Source organism: Choloepus didactylus, chromosome 16, assembly GCF_015220235.1.
Source record: "Choloepus didactylus isolate mChoDid1 chromosome 16, mChoDid1.pri, whole genome shotgun sequence".
In the NCBI taxonomy this organism is placed as follows: domain Eukaryota; kingdom Metazoa; phylum Chordata; class Mammalia; order Pilosa; family Megalonychidae; genus Choloepus; species Choloepus didactylus.
The window spans coordinates 76,446,469-76,471,185 of NC_051322.1; the positions used below are offsets into that span (position 1 = coordinate 76,446,469).

The 24,717-nt window shown below is 35.0% G+C and overlaps 1 pseudogene; it reads left to right on the plus strand.

Annotated features, from left to right (window-relative positions):
- LOC119511351 overlaps window positions 1–24,717 on the plus strand; it is a 65,686-nt pseudogene that overhangs the window by 36,262 nt on the left and 4,707 nt on the right.

The following is a 24,717-nucleotide window of genomic DNA, read 5'->3' on the forward strand; positions in this document are numbered from 1 at the left end:
TTAATTTCAAAAGGGAGAGATATTAAATATATATGTTTAATTCCCACACTTACCTTCAACTGAACTCTGTAAATGGTACTTGTTCTTCAGCATAAGCTATTAGTCTGCTGCAGTTTTAGAGAAAGTCTTAGAGCATAAATAGGAAAGACAAAATGCTCCTTAGGGGTCATGAGAATTTTATTCACAATATGGTTCTCTAATTTGTGATTTTATACTTATCTTAAAGCATATAATTGAGTAAAATTTCTGAAATTTATATCTGAATTTATGTAGGTCAATAAAGTATATTCTACTGAAGTCCTTATAGAAATATTTTTCCTATAACTTAACAGATTTTTCTTAAGATATTTTTGGCCAGAATTGCTGTTCTTTTGAAATTTGTGTTCTTTTGAAATTTGTCTACGATTCAGAAAAGGAATATTATTTTTCAATTTAATATATAAGATATTCATTTACGAGCTGTAAAATTTCATGCATATTTCATAATCACATTAAACCAATAAAATGTAACTTGTTCAATATTCTATATTTTACTTACTTTCTCTTGCCTCTGCCTTGAGGAAAAACAAGTGAACAACCCTTAGAAAATTATAATCAAACTGATTTCATCTTACGTGGGTTGCTCCTTTTCATTTTAACCAAACTGTCATTTTGTTTTCTCTTTTTATGGCTCTGATTGGCAACTACTTGATGATTTTCCTCTTTTTCTGGACACATATTTCCACCTCCCCACGTATTAGCTGCTCAATTAGTTCCCAATCCTGGATATAATTTACATTTCCACCATTACCCTCAGTATGGCTTCCAGTTTCCTGTTTGTCAAAAAATCTATCTCATGGAGAGGATCCAAGATGGTGGCATAGAGAGGAGTGGAATCTAGTTAACCCCCTGTAACAACAATAAATAATCTGGAATAACTGCAGGGGAAAAACATGACTGTCCACTCATCATACATTAAACTGAATTGGGAGGAAGGCCCTAGATCACAGCATAAAATCTGTAAGTAAAAACTGCATATCCAAGCTTGGAGACCCCTTCCCCCACAACCCAAGTTGCAAAGCCTCATGGTACTAGAGAGAAGCTCTCTCCTAGCAAGCAAATATAGCTCAGCTGACCTCCAACTGGGATTTTAATTAGTGAATGCAGACTACTCACTATGAGTTACAAATCTCTAACCAGAAGACAGAGGCTTTGGGTGATGACTGACCTTGGAGAGCTGGAGGATCACTGCAGACTAGCCCAGAGGGGGAATTTCAGAGCCTGTTTTGGCTCAGTGGAGAAATCTTCAGCCATTTTTAGTTCCCAGTGCTCTGACACAGACAAGGTTGGAGATAGCACAGAGAGAGACCATTGAAATGCTAATGACTTATCCCTAGGTGGTCTATCTTCTCTAAGAGGAAAGGGGTGGGTCCCAGTTCTACTACACACCTTCCACTCAGAACCAGATCCCAGAGCCTGTGGGAAAACAGCCACAAGCCCCAGCTCCTTACACCAGTCTGGAATTAAAGGCTGAGAGGCACCACATGCTGGACAGAAAAGCACAGGGACCTAAGGCATCACAGGGTGTACCAATTTTCTAAGACACACCCTGATACTGAATATTTCTTCCTTCTGGGACCTAAGCCCATTCTGGTCTGGAAAAACCTGATTGGGTTAACCAAGGAAACCATGCCTAGACAACAGAAAACTACAATTTACACTAAAAAAAATGAAGTTATGGCCGAGTCAAATGAACAACTTACACTTCAGCTTAGATACAGGAATTAAAACAAATAAAAATAAGACAATTCAAAAAGTTTAGGGAAGATATGGCAAAAGAGCTGAACCATATAATGAAAACACTGGGCATACATAAGGTAGAAATTGAAAGTTTGCAAAACCAACTGGCAGAATCTATGGAAATGAAAGGCACAACACAAGGGATGTAAAGCCTACACATGAGAGAACATACAGAGAAAAGAATGGAAAAATACCAGCAACATCTCTGGGAACTTAAGGACAAAACAAAGAGAAAGAATTTATGTATCATTGGTGTCCCAGAAGGAGAAGAGAAGCGAAAAGGGGCAGAAGCACTATTAGAGGAAATAATCAATGAAAATATACCATCTCTTATGAAAGACATAAAATTATGGATCCAAGAAGCACAGCATACCCCAAACAGGATAGATCTGAATAGGCCTATGCCAAGATACTTAACAATCAGATTATCAAACATCAAAGATAAAGTGAGAATCCTGAAAGCAGCAAGAGAAAAGTGATCCATCAAATACAAAGGAAGCTTCATAAGACTATGTGTGTATTTCTCTGTAGAAACCACAGAGGCAAGAAGGAAGTGGGATGATATATTTAGGATATGGAAAGAGAAAAACCCCAACCAAGAATCCTATGTCTGGAAAAGTATCCTTCAAATATGAGTGGGAGCTTAAATTATTCTCTGACAAACAGACAATGAAAGAGTTTGTGTACAAGATACCTGCTCTACAGGAAACACCAAAGGAAGCACTGCAGACAGAAAGGAAAAGATAGGAGTGAGAGGTTTGGGAAGAAATTTTGGGAGATAGTAGAACAGCAATATAAGTACACTGAACAAAGATGACTGAATACAATTGAAAGAGGAATGCTAGGATCATATGGGATACTAGAACAAAAGATGTACAATAAAGACTGGGACTGTGTAACACAAGGAAACCTAGGGTGCTCAATGATTATAATAAAAGGTAGAAATATGTTTTTAAATAAGGCATAACAAATGAATGTCAACATTGCAAGGTGTTAAAAATAGGGTGGGATTGGGGGAAATGCAATCAATGCAAACTAGAGACTATCATTTACAGAAACACTGAATTATGCTTCCTTTAATGTAACAAGTGCAATATACCAAACCTAAATGCATATGGGGCAGTGGGGAATACGGGAAGTTTATGGGACTCACGGAATTGGTGATGCTGTCTGACTCTTTATTCCACTCTAGGTTAATGCTCTCTTTCCTTTTGTTGCTTTCTGGCTATCAAGTTTATTTTTTTGTTTCTCTCTTTCTCCTTTCTTTTTCTTTTGCCTCTCTGTCTTCTTTCACTATTCCTCCATCTTTTGGAAGAAACAGGGATGTCCTTATATAGATAATGGCAATGGTGCTGAATACATAAATATGTGACTATACAGGGAACCAGTGATTGTTTACTTAGGATGGAATGTATGGTGTGTAAACAAAACCATCTAAAAAGAAATAGGCTGATGAAGAAAACTTGAGGGTGCTATATTGAGTGAAATAAGACAGATACATAAAGGCAAATAGTGTGGGGTCTCACTGATATGAAATAGTTATAATATGTAAACTAATAGACATGAAATATAAGTTACCTGGATATAGAATGAGGCTAAGGGATGGGGAGTGGGTGCTTATTATGAGCAGAATGTTCAATTAGGGTGAATCTAAATGTTTGGAAATGGACAGAGGTGATGGTAGCATGTTGTGAGAATAACTAACAGTGCTCAAAGGTGTGTGAAGGTGGTGGAAAGGGTACGCTCAGAGTCACAGATGTCACCAGAAGGAAAGTTGGATTTTAAAAGATGGGAATGTATAAAACAGTGAATGTTGTGGTGGACAATGTCTGTGATTAACTATACAAATATTAGAAATCTCTCTCATGAACTAGAGCAAATATATGACACTATAATTAGAAGTTAACAGAGAGGCATATAGGAAAAAATATATGCCTATTGCAAACTATATACTATGGTTAGTAGTATTTTAACATTCTTTCATCAACAGTAACAATCATACTATACCAATACAATGAATCAATAATGGAGGGGGGTGTGGTTAGGGGTATGGGAGGATCTGAGATTCCTTTGTCTTTATTTCTTTTCTGAAGTAATGAAAATGTTCTAAAAATTGAAAAAAATATATAATTATGTTGATGGATGCACAGCTGTATGATGGTACTATGGGCAATTGATTGTACACTTTAGATCTTTGGATAGTTGTATGGTATGTGAACAATCTCAACAAAAAATATTTTAAAAATGTCTATCTCCTATGAGTTCAGAGTGTTTCCTCTTGACTCTAACAGTGCCTAAAGATCTTTTCTTGGCACTAAAGTTCTGTGATCATTCTGTGGCTATTTTTTCCTCTCCACACAAGCAAACGCATGTGTTTGCTGATGATCACAGGATATTGGATAATAGGCTCTGTCAATACCTAAACCCCCACTGCATATGCACTCTACAGCCCTTATTACAGATCCAGAGACACCAACCCTTTTTTCTATGATGTTCCAACCATGTTGACACTGGAGTGCATGGACACCTGGGTTTATGAGTACACTGTGTTTGGAAACCCTGCACTCTTGCTTGTGTTTCTTTTCAGTATTGTTGCATGCTTTTATGGTCTTGATCTTGCTGTTACTGTTTGCAGTGAGTAGAAGGGATAAAGAAGATTTATTCAAAATTTAATACCCACGTCTCTCTGGTGACATTCTATTGTTTAACCTCTGCTTATATCTATCCATCTGATCACCAATAGTGGATGGGACTCTTTCTGTCTTCTACATGATTCTCACTCTCATGATCAGCCTTGTATTCAACAGCCTGAAAAAAAACAGAATTTATGGGGTCCAGAGAATGATGATTTGGAGAAGCTACTCTGTGAAGATGTAGACACATTTCCTCCATAAGTCTCAAGACTCAAGTGCTTGTTCTTTTAACAGTGTATATGATTAAGTAAAATATTATCCTGCCTCAAGGAAAAGGAAGTATGAAAGAGGATATAAAATATTAAGGGAATACAAAATAATTTGGCATTCTAATGCAATGATTTTTCATTTTTGTGATAGCGTTCAGAAATATAAAGAGTATATATATTCCACTAAGAACTTTTAAATAAGAAGGTTGATTTAATATACAGAAATGTAAATGGAAACTGCCTAAATTGAAGTTAAACCTCCAGAATAACAATTCTACTATGTTTATCTTCTGATATGATTAAATTAGGACAACAGAATAATAAATATTTAAGGATATATGGATCTAATTTTAATGCAAAAGAATCAGCTTTATTATAGCTTACTCATAATGAATGTGTGCTGTTTCTTTTTTTTTTCCCAACATTCAAAGGAACTCATAGATACTGATAAATACTTGGGAAATTAGAAAACTATATACCACTATGGAGGAAATATGACAAGTTTATGATTTCCATAAAAGAGGAATTATGTAGGTGCATCCTAGGTAATTGAATTATTAACAATTCTACTTCAGTTTAAGTAATTAAGATAGGTAGATTCCAACAGGGCTATAAAAAAATGAGAAACTGCTGTATAGGATAATTTTTATAATTTACACTCAAATGAGTGCATGGTAAACTAACCAACTCAGTCCTCAGTCATTCCCCAGGGCACATTCAAACTTTATCCCAAGTAGACAGTGGTACCCTTATAGGAAATAATGTCATGGGATATTTATTTTCAACTCACTTGTCTAATAATTCTGTTGAGCAATCTTGGGGAATGAGGAATAAACTTATCTGGAGCAGTATTTTAATAGATACACCCACTCATTTCCCCCCTTATTTCTAGTAACATACTATCATTTTACATATATACTGTAGTAAAAGTGGCATTGCTTTCCAGTAGATGATAATGCTGATATAAATTTCATTGTCTAAAAATAGATGGGAAGAAGAAAACATGGACATTTTAGAAAAAGCCTGGATTTGCAAAAACAGGAGAATGATGAATGATAATATTTTTATTTAAAATAAAGATTTTTTCCAGACTATAAGATCCATGTTTTGAAGAGATGATAGGAATTTGGATGTTTTAATACTAATGCCAAGTTCAAATTTAGAGTTTTCTGGTGTAGAAAATGATTAAAATCTTGATTTATGGGATGACAAATAAGTTACAGTTGCTTTTCTCCTAATTTAAATGAAGTATAAATTTTTACAGACAGAAATTATATGATAATATCATACTGATATGGTAAAGGTAAATATTTGCTTGCTGTTGGAAGATTTACCTCATCTCCCATAACTTACTAGAATTTCACATTTGGATTAAGAAAAAAGGAACAGATACTGCTGTTAATGTTCCATGAAAAATTATCTGTTGAGCAATTACTACATGGGAGAAAAAAATAAGATGGAGGAATAAAACAAAATGTCGAACAAATAAGGCAAATGGAAATCTACCTAAACTTATTTTCTTTCATTGCAACAAATCCAACTAATCACATAATCTTCTTAACCTTGTCAACTTAAAATTTTGAGGAAGTTTCTCTGTTCCTCAATACCTGTAATCACAGTCTTCAGGTTCTCCTTTCTTTTCTACACTCTTCTATATTGGTTGTCTACATCTGAATTCACATAGGATTTTGAGCCTGATGTTATCAGTATGGGTTCTTAACTGAAAACACAGAAGTAAATTTTGTACAATATAAGCAGGAAAGTTTTATGTTGAAAGATATTGAGTGGTTAGAATCTTCAGAAATGCATGTAAGTTTTGAAGATTTGATAACCCTGAGCAATGCTCAGTATGTCTAAGAATGAGTCATGCGAATCTTCCAATGTTGCCATCTTTGAAGCCAGTTACAGCTCCCTTATTTTCACCCATGGAAAATGAATGAATTTAATGTTGTTGCATCCATGTTTCCTTACTGATTGCAAACATGCCCTGCTTCTTGAATAACTACCTCCACCTAAAATGTAAAGTCCTGGGTCACAGTATTTAATTCAGAGTCCAGAGTGTGTGCTTTAATCATAGCTTTAAGTCAGGTAGAGAAGTGAATATTTCAGTTCTGTAATAGATACTGAAATTTTTCTTTCTAAGAAACTTTCAAAGCATGTTCAGATACAAAAGTGCAGCAAATGTCCTCTAGCCTTTCTTCTCAACCCAGCAATGTATATTGTCATGAATCACTATGGATGAGCTAGAGGAATATGTGAGGAACCAGTTTTAGACAGAATAGTTTGAGAAATAGACAAGTGTGATCAAAAATTAGAAGTCATTTGATTTCCATTCCCAAATTAAGCCACAAGGGCTATGTATGACTCTAGATGGAAAATATGACAGATAGAAGAGAGAAAGTGCTGTCATGGAGTAATTTGTGAAACTATTGGTTAAATATCCTGGGGTGACCAAGTGTGACCTATAGCTGACTAAAAAGGCCCACCCTTCACTTTGCACCCTCCCTTTGGCATCCCAAAGCCCCTCCATCTTTCATACTTTACAATATCAAACCTTCCTGGGTAGGTCCCCAACAGAAGTTTTCATTTGTTCTCACAAGCTAGTGGAATCTAGAGATGAATGTGTTACCATAATTGTAGTCTCCCCAGAGAAATATCTCCTTTTTTCTTTCTGTCTTTGAATCCAGACTGTCTCTTGAGTTATCAAACTAAAATGAAATTTAATGGCATAATTTTCCTTAGTGATAAAATTCTAAGTGAATTGTAACCTGATAAAATTTCTTAGCAATATAATTCCTTAGTGATACAATCCCTTAGTGATACAATCCTCTCTGTTATTTAAACCATTTCCACATCTCTAGGATCATATGCTAACACTCTTTATCAAAAATATATGTCCTCTTCACACTAAATCAAAACATTCTGAACAAGTGATAACAGGTTCAGACCTTCATTTTAATGTTAAGCTACATTAGTGTCTGGAAGACATTACACATTATCCTCACATGAATTTATTTTATAAGACAATTAATATTTCTCACATTTATCAGACCATCCCTATAAGGAAGCATCCCTGATTCCCACCCACTGAGTCTTTCATATCTGCTTCCACAGATAAAAATTATTCCTAACAATGAAGCACATAATAACACAAACTTGAATCCATATATCATTAAAATTATTCCTTCCTAGAATATTATATTATAACTATAATTTCCTTGGTCCTTTTTTCTTCATATGCCCAAAATTTGCTGAAGGGCTAACATCTTTCAAAATATTTTCTCCTCGAAGCAAGTTTTGCATTTTCTTTGACCATTATATCAAATGACATCTAATTTTCCACATAATTAGAATCAGCTTGCTAAGTGCCCACCAAAAACTTTTGGATCTGTGGGAGAAGAGAAATCTTTTCAGTATAGACTCTTACTATCAATTAGCAAAATATATCTCAACCTATATACATGAAATTGTGAAGGGAAGAAAACCTCTATATCTTGTTAACGTATAAATGGTAATATTTTTCTTTTATACTTTTACAGTTCTTTAAAAAATTGTTGGATGTACTTGCTTGCCATCTGTATCTTCCATCAATGGGTCACAGGATTTTTTTCAAAATTGGTAAATTTGATTATTTATTTAAGAAGCTGTGTAATTTAATAAAAAATTTTCTGTTAGATCGATCATTAGAGTCTTATATATAAGGCTTACTGTTCTTTAAGTATCATATCTCTCTCTTCCTTCTATGAAAAACCAAATTCAAGTGCCATGTGCCTGCTCAGTGCTTTTGTATCTCTGAGAGAAGTATGCATCTCTAAATACTCACCACAGGATCTTGTAGAGAAGAGACATATTCCAGAATCCATTTATCCCTGGGTTGGATGGCATTGGGTAGGATTGGTAGGTGTTTACTCTGTTCCTACCTGACTGAATGCACACCTATCCTGACCTGCTGTCTTGTGGGTGCCCCAAGCATTGGTCTTTGAGGGTGCTCTGAGGATGACTTCACCCTGAAATCCAGATGACTGTCTTCTCAGTTTAAAAACTCCAAGTCCATTTTGCTACATCTATGTTCATTAGCCAAAAAGCAGTGTCCAAAATGATTTACTTTCTTGTAGCAGTTTTCTTGATGCTCCACTTTGCACCCAATGGTTAATAAGGGTCTTGCTTTCTCATTCATCACAAATGTTTTTCAAACTTTAAAGTTGACATAAATAGTGTATCATGAGTATTCTATGTGTGGGCTACACTTGTAAATTCAAAGGGAAATTTTCTTTTTTATTTAATATTGACATGGAAATACAAATATCAAGGTCAAATATATTCAAAATCTGTGTACTTTGACTTAGAGCAATTGTCTTGCTGGTAATTTTCAGAAATCAAATATTCAGAAAACAAAACCTATAAACTGACACAAAATTTCTCCTCCAAAAGTGGCACAAAAAATTAATTCAGATACTGGAGACCATGAGAAATCTAAAAATATTTAAGTTATTTTCTGCACACATGCAAACATATATATTGTTTCTTTCCTCCACTGAATTGAATTTTAACCCATGTATGAGAACATCCAGACAAAATATCAGAATTCCTTGACAACAGGGACCTGAGGCCATCCTTTGTTATCAGTGACTTACCCTACATTTTTCAAGTCTCATTGGGCATTCTCAAGGGATCACAAAACAAGTAACAAACTCCAGTTAAAGAGCCCTTGAATCCTGGAGGCTGCTGAGTCCCCATTATGGTAACTAAAATGTCAAGTGCTGGCACGAGAGATGAACATATAATTTTGTTAGAAAAATACCAAGGAATTTAACTCAGCAAAGGACTTGTTTGTGTGCTGACTATGGGACAAATGCCAGCTGAACATAGCAGTGAATTTGGAGAGTGTGAAGATAATAAAAGTTGCCAATCCTAATTTAATTGCTATCTGTATTCATAATATAAGTAAACAGAGGCTTCTGCAAGTGCCTTAAAAAACTTTAGTTAGAATGAATGAAAATATGTTGTTTGTAATTATGTAATTGTATATGTAATTACAATATGTAATATGTAATTTGGGGGAATAAACAGTTGATAAATTCAGATATCTCACTACTAATGCAATTACAGAAAATTTTATTTAATGATATGGGGATAAAATAGGAATGAATATATAATATTTACATATTTATATGTTCATATACATATATAGTATTTGTGCAAAATATAATTAAAATTTTATTTATAAAGATATAAATTTTAATATATATCTTTAAAAATTCACAATGGTTGAAAGACTTCTTTATACATTTTAATACATGAATTTATTTTTAAATCTAAAACATAGGTTACACTATTTTGGAAAGAGATAGTATGATTGTGAATAATCTACTCTGAAATGATGAAGAAATGTACTGTAATTGAAAATCCAGTCAAATGCTTTCATCTTTGAGCTACTTCCCTCAATTTATGGTGACTAGACTTAAGTCAATCCTTAAAGTTAACCTATTCATGGAAATATGGTCACTTGAAAATAAATAATACATGATGAATTATGTAATAAAAGATTATATGAACTAAATGAAACAAGAAGTGAAGAAATAATTTATTTTGCCAAAAATGTAAAGATAAATTTGCATGAAAAATTTATTAAGCTTTTATTTAATGCTAAAATAAATTTAATCCTTAAATTTATTTAAGGATAACTAGAATTTGTTAAGGAAGTAAGGTTGCATTGTTTCCAGAGCCTGTGATAGAAATCCTGAGATGGGAAAAGGGTTGGGACAAGGTGAGTATGCTGTAATATGGCATGAGTAATATGAAGAGTATACTCCAGGAATACATGTGTTTTCATGCAAGTGTGTGATGTGATCACATTGGTGTTAGCGCCATTGTGTTAAACCTTTTGGCAGTGTAGATCAGTGTCACGATTTCAATTATTCTGGATTTAATATGGCCAGTTTAGAAATGCATGGCATAAGCCATTTAAAAGTTGGTGGGATTCAAAAATAGAAGATACAAAGTGGAGATCACGGGCAGTCACTAAATTTTTGGCAGAACTGTTCAGAAGTAATCCTAGAGTATGAACTTTAGACAAAAGAAGTAGTTTGTGAGCTAATTCATAAATGCATTACTTGGATTCAAAAGGAGACAAAAGTCATTAGAAGAGAGACAAGGTCAAATTAAAAATACTTTTTGTTGCATCACCCAGGATGTGTCTGCAGGGAGTATTTCCTATTTTCCCATTCCTTTCTTTTTTCTTCCATAAAATGAAGAGAGGTTATGTGGTGTCCTATGTTGCCTTATTACTATATCCTACTGTTGTTGATATTTTATGTTATTTCTTTCTAACTAAATATCTGCTTGTTGTTTGTTTATAAGAAAATATAAAATGGACCGTATAGTAAAGTTTAAAACAATGGATAAAATTATGTCAATGAGGAAATGAAATATTTCTTAAAAATGAAAGACACCTCTGGAAATAATGCAAAAAATCATTGGATTTGAGAATATATTTTGGTTGTAAAGTTATGTTTCCTTTTTCCCCTAACAAAAACTGTGACAATTGTGATTCATCCTTTTAACTTTTGTTCCTTATTATTTTTTTCTTCCAGTACACATCACTAAATTTCATGGTAATGATAATAATATTTGTACTAGTAAATTTGCAGAGTTTTGTGCTAATAAAATGAGTAGTATATGAGAAAAAATTAACAGTTTTATTCACATGCCATACAATCAATCCAAAGTGTACAATCAATGTATTTGGTTATATGAGAAAATTTTGAAAACTGTATCATAGTACAGTTTTGTGAATGACTAGTGTGTGAACAAAAATGATGATTATGCTCATGGTGATGACAAAAATGGTGATGAATATGATAAAGATTGCAGTTATGATTCAGTGATGATTTCTACCCAGGTTTGCACTAAAAATCCATTATATATTATCTCATCCATTTCTTGTAAACATCATTATTTCTTTTTCTTCCTGTTTACTTAATTTTTACTAAGATTTATTGACACACCATACAATCATCCAAAGTATACAATCAATTGTTCACATTACCAACATATAGTTGTTCATTCATCATCCAGATCTATTTTAATATTATTCTTGAACCAGGAAAAGTGTAAATAAGAATAAAAAAGTAAGAGTAAAAAATGAACATCCAAATCATTGCCTGCCTCCTGCCCTATGTTTCCTTTAGATTATTTGCCCACATTTTTCTACTCATCCATCCATACACTGGATAAGTGGGAGTGTGATCCACAAGGATTTCACACTCATATTGTCACCTCATGTAAGCTATATTGTTGTACAAGCATCTTCAAGGTTCAAGGCTACTGGGTTGTAGTTTGATAGTTTCAGATATTTACTACTAGCTATTCCAATTCATTAAAACGTAAAAAGAGTTATCTGTATTGTGCATAACTTTGCTGGGCCTAGATACCTCCCCAGGAGTCATTTTCCATGTTGCCAGGGAGATTTACACCCCTGGATAACTAACTGTTTTTTTTTTCTTCCCCCATTTTTCTACTCATCCATCCATAAACTAGACAAAGGGGAGTGTGGTTCATATGGCTTCCCAATCACATTGTCACCCCTCATAAGCTACATTTTTATACAATCATCTTCAAGATTCATGGATTTTGGGTTGTAGTTTGATAGTTTCAGGTATTTACTGTTAGCTAACCCAATTCATTAGAATTTAAAAAGAGTTGTCTATATTATGCATTAGAGTGCCCACCAGAGTGACCTCTCAGCTCCTTTTGGAATCCCTCTGCCCCTGAAGCTTATTTCATTTCCTTTCACATCCCTCTTTTGATCAAGATCTTCTCCATCTCATGATCCTTGGTCTAGATTACTCCCTGGGAGTCATATTGCATTTTGCCAGGGAGATTCACTCCCCTGGTTGTCAGACCCCATGTAGGGGAGAGGGCAGTGATTTCACCTGCCAAGTTGGCTTAGCTAGAGAGAGAGGGCCATATCTGAGCAACAAAGAGGCATTCAGGAGGAGACCCTTAGGCACAATTATAGAGAGGCCTTGCCTCTTCTTTGCATCAATGGTCTTCCCAATGGCAAGTCCTGTGGTAGAGGGCTCAGCCCATCAAACCACCAGTCTCCTATGTCTGTGAGCACATCAGCAACCATCTAGGTAGGGAAGCCCAACACCCCAGCATTTTCCAACATCTCCTCAAGGGAGCTCTGCATTTTTTCATTTTTTTAATTAACTTATTTTTAAATCAACTATATTAAAAATATTTTTAAAAACATACAATAAAAAAACATTTAAAACAAACCATAAAAAGGGAGTAAGAAAAAAGACAACTAACCTAAGATAACTACTTTACTTCCAACATGTTCCTACTCTACCCCAAGAAAATAACCTAATATAGCATCTTTTCTGTGAACTTGTTCCTACCATACCCATCAGAAATTAACAGACCATAATCGTCCCTGGGCATTCTGAGAACATTAAATTTGCCCACAATAACTTATCTGTTCTTATTGGGTTATCATTTCACCTGCCTTAATTGCTTTCTATGACTAATTTCCCTACATTCTACATTATAAACAATTTGTTTACATTGAAAAAGGTAGCATATAATATTTCTCTTTTTCTGCCTGCCTTATTTCACTCAACATGTCTTCAAGATTCATCCATGTCATATATTTCACATTGTTCTTTCTTACAGTAATCCATTGTGTGTACATACCACATTTTATTTATCCACTCATCTGTTGAAGGACATTTGGGTTGTTTCCATCTCTTGGCAATTGTGAATAATGCTGCTACAAACATTGGTATGCAGATATCTGTTCATGTCACTGCTTTCAGATCTTCTGGGTATATACTAAGAAGTGCAAATGCTGGATTGAAGGTAACTCTATATAGTTCTTTAAGGATGTGCCAGACTGACTTCCACAGTGGCTGAAACATTATACCGTCCCACCAACAATGACTAAGAGTTCTAATTTCTCCACATCCATTCCATCATTTCTAGTTCCTGTTTGTTTAATGGCAGCCATTCTAATTGATGTGAGATGGTATCTCATTGTGGTCTTAATTTGCATCTCTCTAATAGCTATTAAGCAGGACACTTTTCCATGTGTTTCTTGGCCATTTGTATTTCCTCTTCAGAGAATTGTCTTTCATATCTTTTGCCCATTTTATAATTGGGCTGTCTGTAGTACGGTCATTGAGATGTAAGATTTCTTTATATATGCAAGATATCAGTCTTTTGCCAGACTCATGGTTTCCAAAAAATTTTCCCTTTGAGTTGGCCACCTCTTCACCTTTTTGACAAATTCTTTTGAGATACAGAACCTTCTAAGCTTGATGAGTTCCATTTATCTATTTTTTGTTGTTGCTTGTGCTTTGAGTGTAAAGCCTACGAAGTGGCTGCCTAATAAAAGGTCTTGAAGGTGTTTCTCTACACTATATTCTAGGGGTCTTATGGTACTGTCTTTTATATTGATGTTTTTGATAAACTTTGAGTTAATTTTTGTGTAGGGTGTGAGGTAGGGGTCCTCTTTCATTCATCTGGACATGGATATCCAACTCTCCCAACCCCAATTTCTGAAAAGACTGTTATATCCCAGTTCAGTGGCTTTGGGTGCCCTATCAAAGATCAGTCAGCCATAGATCTGGGGCTCTATCTCTGAATTCTCAGTTCTATTCCATTTATCTATATATCTATATTTTCTCCAGTACCATGCTATTTTGACTACTGTGCTTTATAATAAGCTTAAAAGTCAGGGAGTGTAATTCCTCCCTCTTTGTTTTTTTTTTTTGTTGTTGTTGTTTTTTTTGAGTGTTTTTAGCAATTTGAGGCAACTTCCCTTTCCAAAAAAAATTGATACCTAGCTTTTCAAAGTTTGCAAAGTAGGCTGTTGGAATTTTGATTGGGATTGCATTGAATGTGTAGATGGAGTTTGGGTAGATTTGACAGCTTAATGACATTTGGCTTTCCTTTCCATGAACATGGACTATTCTTCCATCTTTTAAGGTCCTCTTCTCTTTCTTTTAGTAGAGTTATGTAGTTTTCTTTTATATGTCTTTCACATCTTTGGGTAAGTTTATTCCTAGGTACTTGACTTTTTTAGTTGCTATTGAAAATGATATTTTTTTCTTGTGTGTCTCTTTAATTTGTTCATTTATAGCATATAAAAACATTACTGACTTATGTGCATTAATCTTGTATCCCACAAATTTGCTAAGTTTCTTTATTAGCTCTAGAAACTGTATCATCAATTTCTCAGGGATTTCTGGTTATAAGATCATATCATCTTCCAATAATGATAGTTTTACTTCTTTCTTTCCAATTTGGATATCTTTTATTACTTTGCTGCCAGATTGCCCTGGCTAGCACTTCCAGCACAATGTTGAATAACAGTGGTGATAGTGGGCATTCTTGTCTTGTTCCTGATTATAGAGGGAAATCTTTCAGTGTCTCATCATTGAGTACTATGCTGGCTGTGGGTTTTCATGTATGCTCTTTATCATATTGAGTAAGTTTCCTTCAATTCCTACATTTTGAATTTTTTTTTTATCAAAAAGAGGTGTTGGAATTTGTTAAGTGCTTTTTCAGCATCTCTTGAGATGATCATTTGATTTATCTTTTTTGATTTTTTAATGTGTTGTAATGCATTGATTTTCTTATGATGAATCATCCTTGCATGCCTGGAATGAACCACACTTGGTGATGGTGTGGTCTTCTGTCTAGTTGATTTATCTATAGTAGAGAGGGATGTGTTGAAATCTCCCACAATTATTTTGGAATCATCAATTGATTCCTTTAGCTTTTCCAGTGTTTGTCTTATGCATTTTGAGGCAACTTGATTGGGTGCATAAACATTTATGATTGTTATTTCTTATTGTAGAACTGCCACTTTTATTAGTATGTAGTAGCATTCTTTGTCTCTCATAACATCCTTGCATTTAAAGTTTATTTTATATGAAATTAATTTTACTACTCCTGCTTTCTTTTGGCTGTAGCTTGCATGAAATATTTTTCCATTCTTTCAATTCTGTGTCCCTGTGTCTAAGTTGAGTCTCCTGTATGCAACATATTGATGGTTCATTTTTTTATGATCCACTCTGCCAATCTGTATCTTTTGATTGGGGAGTTTAATCCATTTACATTTAACATTATTACTGAGAATACATTTCTTGAATCAGCCATCTTTTCCTTTGGCTATGTTTGTCAAATTTTTTTCCCCATCTATCTTAATGTCCTTTAACATACCCATGCCGAATATCTTTAGTACTGAACCTTTCTCCATATCTCTTTTTCCTTTCATTGTTTCTCTGTCAGTAGGCCTCCTTTTAGTATCTCAAGTAAGGCAGGTCTCTTGTCAGCAAATACTCTCAGAATTTGTTTTTCTGTTATAAATTTAAGGTCTCCCTCACATTTGAAGGAGAGGTTTGCTGGATAAGGAATTTTTGGCTGGCAATTTTTCTCTCTCAGAATTTTAAATATGTCATGCCACTGCTTTCTAACCTCCATGATGGCTGCTGAGTAGTCACTAGTTTGTCTTATGCAGTTTCCTTTGTATGTGGTGAATGGCTTTTCTCTTACTGCTTTTGGAACTTGCTCCTTCACTTCAGTATTTGACAGTCTGATCAGAATATTGTCTTGGAGAGGGTATATTTGGATTTATTCTATTTGGAGTTCACTGGACATTTATGATTTTTTTATTTATGGTGTTTAGAAGATTTGGGATGTTTTCCCCAAAAATTTCTTTGAATACTCTTCCTAGAATTTTACCCTTCTTTACCCCTTATATTTGGATATTTTATACTATCTATCACATCCCTGAGTTCCATTTCAATTTCAATTTATTTCCCCATTCTTTCTTTTGTTCTTTCATTTTCCATTCTGTCATCCTCTAGGTCAATGATTCACTGTTCAGTTTCCTCTAATCTTGTGCTATGAGTATCCAGAATGTTTTTAATTTGGTTAACTTTTATTTACATACATAAGATCTTTTTTATTTACTCTTGCAATTTCTTCTTTATGCTCTTCTAGGTTCTTCTTCATGTACTTTGTATACCATGCCATGTTCTCATTTTTCACCTTTATTTCTTTGATTAATTGCTCCAAGTACTGTGTCTCCTCTGATCTTTTGATTGGGTTGCTTGGACTTGTGTTATACATACCATCTGTTTTTTCAATATGCTTTAATTTTTTCTGTTGTTTTTGGCCTGTTGGCATTCACTTAACTTGATAGAGTTCTTTTTGGAAAAGTAGACTGATTCAAACCCTCATCTCTAATTTGTCAGATCTACAGCTTTGTGGAGTACACTTTCTTTAACTAACTAGCAGGTAGCATCCACAAGCCACCTATTCCCCTCAAGCCAGTTCTCCCCAAATTTGTCTTTGTGGGGAGTGGGGGTGTGAGCCTTGTGGGGTCCAATTGGTGCACCAAGCTTGTGTGTGTATTTGTTGTTTCTTGCCCTGCATATGGGAGATTGTCTGAGCAGTTACAGAGAGGGAGCAGCTTTAATAATCAAATCTCCCAGGTGTTCCATGAGATTAAAAGCTGTTGCAATTTTCTAATCCTTTAGTTAAGTCTTGGCACAGTTTTTCTCTGTCCCTGACCCACAAGTCCTTGGTACTGGCATATGTTCCCTGGGATGTGCAAGTGGATCCCTCTTCCAAGCCATGCAACCCTAGGTCATCTGCTTAGGGGTAACTGTGCAATGTCACAGGTGAGTGCTGTCTCCCAAGGGAGGTTCTGGCTGCAGGGCTGTGTAGGGGTGTTCCAAGTCTGCTGAAAAGATGGCTGAATGGGGCATGTTAATTTTACACTTTTCAGACAGCTTCACCTTCCCAGCTCTGGGACAATTAGTTGAGGGTGTGGGAAAGGCTATTGTCCATGCCTGACATTGTGGTGAGTGTTGTTGGAAACACTTCCCATCACACTGGGTTGTGTGGCATAGCTCTGGGCTGTGGTGCTGGTGCCAGGCAGGAGAATTCCCAGCCCACTGGGAAGATTTCTGTGAGGGGATGCCCCATTTGCTTGGGAATATGTAGTGTTTAGCAATTTTTTCAGCCACTGGACTTACTGCTTTTGGTCTCAGAGCTCTCTTAGCTCTGCTCTTTTTGGGGCCCAAATTGTAAGTCTTTGAGGCATTCTGTAATGGGCTTCATACAGTAATTGTTTTAGAAGAAGAGATAAAGATAAATAAAGAATGCCCCTCCTTGTAGTCCTAATGGGCTATGGAAATGCTAAGAGACAAGGAGATTAGGGCCATTAAGGAACAATCAAGAAAGCAGAGAAACTGGTTCTTCAGACAAAGAAACTTGCCCTGTGGATTTGCATATAAGCCTGACTCTGTTTGACTCCTTCCTTTCTCCATTCTATGTGCACCATAACTCCAAAAGGTCTCTGTTTTTTACTTTGGGGAATTTTTTTTGCTGTTTCTCCTATCCCTATCTCCTTCCCACTGGGCTGACTGCTCCTGGATTCTCTGGTGTCTGTTCTCAGTCTATCTATGTTTGGAGTTTGGATCAGCAGTCTGAGTTTTTAATAAGATCCAAAACTGCAGTTCTCCCTCCTTGTTCCCAGCACTGACAGCCCCTCCTCCCATGGCACTGAGCCTGGCAGGGAGGGGCATGGGCCCCTGACCATGAGGACTTATAGATTTCAATGGTCTCAGCTGTTCCACCCATTCCTGAGTGTTGTATGAAGTAAGCTGAAAGTCAAATTGCTCTCCAGTGTCGGGTTCACATGGTTCCTGACTTTCTACCTACTGCCCTGGAGGACTAACTAAAACCTACACCTCACCACTCTGCCATCTTGCCCCTGATTATTTCTTTATATCTGTTCTATTTATAAGCTGCAATCTCATACAGATAAACTCACTAACCCAAATTTACATATCTAGTATGTTTCACAGCCAAAATTAGATCTAGTTTTTATCCAAAACATTCAGTAGTCTTACTTGTACAATGAAGTAGAATACATCCATCCCATTCTGAATCAAAAATAAAGGTATGCTCTAGCAATCAGCTTATATCTATCTATCAAAATCACCATCTATATATTTATCTACTCATCTCTTTATTAATACTGATTCACCAAATGAAGGCATATAATTTAGATATGCACTGACATGCACACATGCAAACATACTGAGTCATCTAGATCTCTTTCAACTCTAACAATTTTATGGTACTCAATATCTATTTCATTCTATATATTTGTAAGTAGTTTTCTTAAATATTAAATAAGATTATTAATTTGTAAGCCAGTAACTTAATTATTATGAATTTTTGCTTCTTTAATTGTATTGATTTTTGAAACTTTGGTGTAGTGAGGAATCACATGCAAGGATACTTGCCAAAGTAAGCCTTATCTAACTTCAGCATGTACTGTTGAATCATCTAAATCTGATTTTAAGAATGTAATTTTACAATACAGTAAATTCTAGACAACTGTTTTTAGTGAAAAATAGTTTTTATTTACAGATATGAAGTTCATATATGTTAAGACATACTTAGAGAACTAAAATTGACTTTCTATGGCCAATAAATTCAAAGCACTCACAGGAAAACTGAACTTATACATGATATACAGGGTTTCCAGCATTAAAGATGGGTAAGGAAGGTAACTTTTAAAAGACCTATATTCTTAGGATATTTTGGAGACCTTCAGTAAACCGAAGAACTGATGAGAATTTATGTGAAACTTAGTGGGGAGTTTCTTGAGTTTCAAGGGCTTTTAAATATTCAGCTTAGGATTCCATAAAATTTATAGCAAAAGAAAATTAGTGAGGTTATATGGAAATTCATACTGTTGCTTGCTATGTAAATGGTGAAGCCAAACCCAAAGATTCCAGACCTTTGTTCACCAAGAATAATCTTTCTATGAGATTATTTATTTATCAATTATGGGATAAGTGTATGAAAAGATGTGTGCTTCTGAAGAGATCAGTTAATTGTCTACAATGCTACAGGTTATCTCTTTCTCTAGGTCTCCTTATGGTCTTGAATAACTAATTTCACATCTCTGAGATTCATTTATTTCATTTTATGTTAGTGAGACTATATTTTAAAAATCTATATCTTTTATAATTAAATAATCAAAATATATAGTATAAACATATGTAGGTACATATATTAAGTGCAGTTTTAACTTTCAGCAATGAATTATAGTTAAAGGAAATAATGTCTATTCAATAAAAGACATACTTATTGTATGAATGTAATATATAATTCATTTTGACAATTGGGTAACAATTGAAGGATATTCCTCATCATTCATAAATAAAAATGTCTACAACCTGAATTACAGAGAACATCCTATGTTTCCTTTTGTGTAGAGAATATATCCTAGGTAGGTACACTTTGGAATTGAAAACAATGCAAGAATTGATCTTCACTTAGTGGTACCAGGAATCTATTTTTCTATGATTATGTGTCTATCATCTTCCACAATTCATGAAAGTTGTGTTCTTGCAAGGAACAAGTGAAAGTATGGCAAATCCAGGAGACATGAGAAATAGAAGAAGGAAGAGATTATGAAAATCATATGTTTTAAACAATAAAACAATTTATTATGATATAAAGTCACAATTCATTTTATATTCTCACCACCTATCACCTACAGAGAATTTCTATGTTATTAGCTTTATTTTTCTGTTCTTTTTTTTCCTTTTATCTTTCATTTTAGTTTTGGGAGGTTAAAGAGTGAAACACCATAATTTCAGAATGATTATCTCTATATATTCACAAGCAAATAAATACGGGGCATGAATTCACTTAAAATTTTCATATGCAAATATATATGTAAGACTTACTAGATGGGATCCATGTTAAATCACTTAAAATTGCTGATTCTATAAGATTTCAAGATATCAGTGGTGATTTCAACTCAAGAGTTTATGGAAATTATTAAATTCAATTTAATTCTGGAGCAAATGCTGAAATATATCAGGAACCACTGAGTAGATATGGTCAATGAAAGTGTATATCTTTATCTCCCCTTTGGTGTTTCTTTTACCCAACATGTAACCATTTTTAGGACCTTTAGGAGTTTTCTACTTGTTCTTTCCTCATGGGTAAAATATCATTAATGCTGAGGCCAAAATGAAAAAAGGATTTAGGGGAAATAAAAAATTGAGACAGGTGAGGTAGTGGTAATATTGTGGCATAGAGAGGAGTGGAATAGAGTTAGTCCCCTGGAGGAATTAATAAACAATCTGGAACAGCTTGTAAATAATCTGGAACAACCACTGGGGGACAACCATGACTCTCCATGCATCATACAATAACCTCAATTGGGTCAAAAGGCTGAGATCACAGCATAAAATCTGTAAGTAAAAACTGCAGAACCATTCCATGAGCTCCCTTCCCACAACAGCAGGCTGATCTACAACACTTCAGTGTGAGAGAAAGCAACTGTACTGGAACAAGTGAATATAATTCAGCCCAGCTTCTAATGGGGTATTAATTAACAAATGTAGACTGCTGAATACAAGCTACAAACACTAACAAACCCCTAACCAGCAGGCTGTGGCTTTTATAAAGGACTGACCTTAAAGAGCCAGAAAACTTTGCCCCAAGAAAGGAAGCCCAGAAGACCAGGTGCTCTCTGACAAACTGCTTAAACTAGGAGCCATGAACTGGTTCTGAAAATGGTCCTTCATTCCCTTTTATCTCTCTTAACCTGCGTGGCTCAGTGGAGAGATCCTCAGACATTTTCAGTTTGCAGCACTCTGACCCAGAGAGGAGTGGAGATAACAGAGTCAGAGAGACATAGAGGAAATTCAAATGCAGAAGATAACTCCCTAGGGATTGTAGCTTCCCTAAGAGGGAGGAGGTGGGGCCAAGCTCTAATGCTGGCCTTACCTTCAGAACTCAATCTGCAGAACCTGGGGGAAACAGCCAATACAGAAACTAAAGGGGCTGCATATCCTTCCACAGTTGGGACTGACAAGGTAACAGGTGCCACATACTGGACAGGTTAGGAAAAGCACAATGGCTAGAAGCTTCACAGGAACATCTCATTTTTCTAAGATACACCCACAGAAAACTCAAAACTGAATATAATCCCATTCTGAGACCTGAACCCATTCTGGCCTGCGAAAATCTGATTGGAGTTACCAGGGAATCAGATGTGTAGACAACAGAAAAGTACAAATAATGCAAGGACAAATGAAGTTATGGCCCAGTGAAAGAGAAAAACTTACACATCCATTAAGATACAGTTGTTATATTGTTTCACTTTTATGTAACAATCAATTAAAGATATTCAAAGAAATATGCTAAATCAACTCAAAAATGAAATCAATGAGTTCAGGGAAGATATGGCAAAAGAGATGAAGGAAATAAAGAAAACACTGGGGGAAAACATAAGGTAGAAATCAAAAATTTGAAGAAACAACTGGCAGAATATATGGAAATGAAAGGCACAATACAAGAGATGAAAAGCACAATGGAGACATAAAACATCAGATATCAAGAGGCAGAAGAAAACACTCATGAATTGGAGAACAAGACATCTGAAATCCTACACACAAAAGGAGAGATAGAGAAAAGAATGGAAAACTAACAGAAACATCTCAGGAAATTAAATGACAAGAAGCACATGAAGGTATGTGCTATGTGTGTCCCAGATGGAGAAGAGAACAGAAAAGGGAAAGAAAGAATGATAGATGTAATCAATGAAAATTTACCATGTCTTATGAAAAACGTAAAATTCTAGATCCAAGAAGCACAGCATACCCCAACAGAATAGATCTGAATAGACCTAAAACAAGACACTTAATAAACAGATTATCAAACATCAAAGAAAAATGAGAAAATCCTGAAGGCAGCAAGAGACAAGCAATACATCACTTACAAAGGAAGCTTGATAAGACTATGTGCAGATTTCTCAGTAGAAACCATGGAGGCAAGAAAGAAGTGGTGTGATATATTTAATACTGAAAGAGAAAAACTGCCAACCAAGAATCCTATATGCAAAAAGACAGTCCTTCAAATATAAAGGAGAGTTTAAAATATTTTCCAACACACAAAAAATGGGAGAGTTTGTGAACAAGATACCTGCACTAGAGAAAACACTAAACGGAGCACTACAGACAAAAGGGAAAGGACAGGAGTGAGAGATTTGGAACACAATTTTGGGAGATAGTAGCACAACAATGTAGGAACACTGAACTAAGATGGCTCTGAGTATGGTTGAAAGAGGAAAGTTAAGCTGCATGTAGGACACCAGAAGGAAAGAGGAAAGATAAAGACAGGGACTGAATATCTCAGTGAAACCAAGTGTGCTGAATGATTGTGATAAAAGGTACAAGTATATTTTTACATGAGGGAGAAAAAATGGATGTCAAACTTGCAAGGTGTTAAAATAGGGTGGTATTGGGAGTAAATACAACCAATGCAAACTAGAAACTATAGTTAACTGAATCACTGTATTATGCTCTCTCCAGTGTAACAAGGGCAATGTATCAAAGCTAAAGACTATAAGAGGAGTACATAATGGGGAGGTCTGGGACTATTGTCATTGGTGATGTTGTCTCACTCTTATTGTACTTCAGGTTGATTCTATCTTACCTTTTGCTTCATTTTAGTTGTCAAATTTTACATGTCCTTTTCTTGTGTCTCCCTGCCTTCTTTGACTCTACCTCTTTCTTTGTGGAAGAAATGGAGATGTCCTTAAAGAGATAGTGGTAATGGTGTGAATGCACAAATGCATGATTATACAGGGAACCATCAATTTTTTACTTAGGATAGAATGTATAGTTAGTGATCAAAACTGTCTTAAGAAAAGCAGGTTGATGCAGAAAACTTGATGACACTATATTGAGTGAATTAAGTCAGACACATAATAACAAATATTGTATTGTCTCACTGATATGAACTAATTATAATATGTAAACTCATAGACATGAAGTAAAAGTTGCCAGGATAAAGAATGGGGATTGGCTCATTATTATGAGCAGAATGTTTAACTTGCTTAAACTTAAGTGTTTGGATATGGACAGAGGTGATAGTAGCATGTTATTGTGAGAATAACAGTGCTGAATGGTATGTGTATGCAGTGGAAATGGGAAGCATAGGATCATGTATGTCACTGGAAGGAAAGTTGGAGATTAAAATATGGGAATGTATAAAACAATGAATCTTGTGGTGGGCAATTTCCATGATTAACTGTACAGATATCTGAAATCTCTTCATGAACTACAACAAATATATAACACTATAACTAGAAGTTAATAATAGAGGGGTACATAGGGAAATATACTTATTGCAAAATATGAACAACAGTTAGCATTTTAGCATTCTTTCATCAACAGTAACAAATGGACCATACTAATACTATGAGTCAGTAATGGAGGGGGGATAGTTAGGGGTATGAGAGGATTCAAATTTTCTTTTTTGTCTTTATTTCTTCTCTGGAGTAATGAAAGTGTTCTAAAAATTGAAAAAGAATTAATTGTGATGGATGCACAGCTGTATGATGATACCATGGGCAATTGATTGTGTACTTTGGATCTTTGGATGATTGTTGGAATGTGAACAATCACAATAAAATAAAAAAATAAAGACAAGTGAAAATATTTCATAGGTTCAAATTAGTAATTTGTTGTTATTTCAGTGGATAAAAGCAAAATATGTTGATTTATTTTTGTATAAGCTGAAATAACTTTTTTTTCTAACTTTGCAAAAGACACTCTGTATGCAGCTGCTTCCTTACCTATGAGGCATAGCTCTCCATTACATTACATCACACAGTAGGATATTAGTGCTTAAGAACTGTGTGACATGGGTAATCAAAGTGCTGCATTGACAGTTTTTATTTTCCTACCTGCTAAAACTAAGACCATACAATATGTTGGCTTAAACAATGGGGATTAATTTGCTTACAAAAGTCCAAAACTGAGGTCCAGCAAGATGATGCTATCTCTGAGAAGACTATTGCATTCTGGAGCTTGCTCCAGATAATCCTGGGTGATTGGCTTTTCTGTCATATGGCAACAAATATGGTGAAATCTCCTCTTTTGTCTCCCCATGTCCACTGATTCCAGATTCTGCCT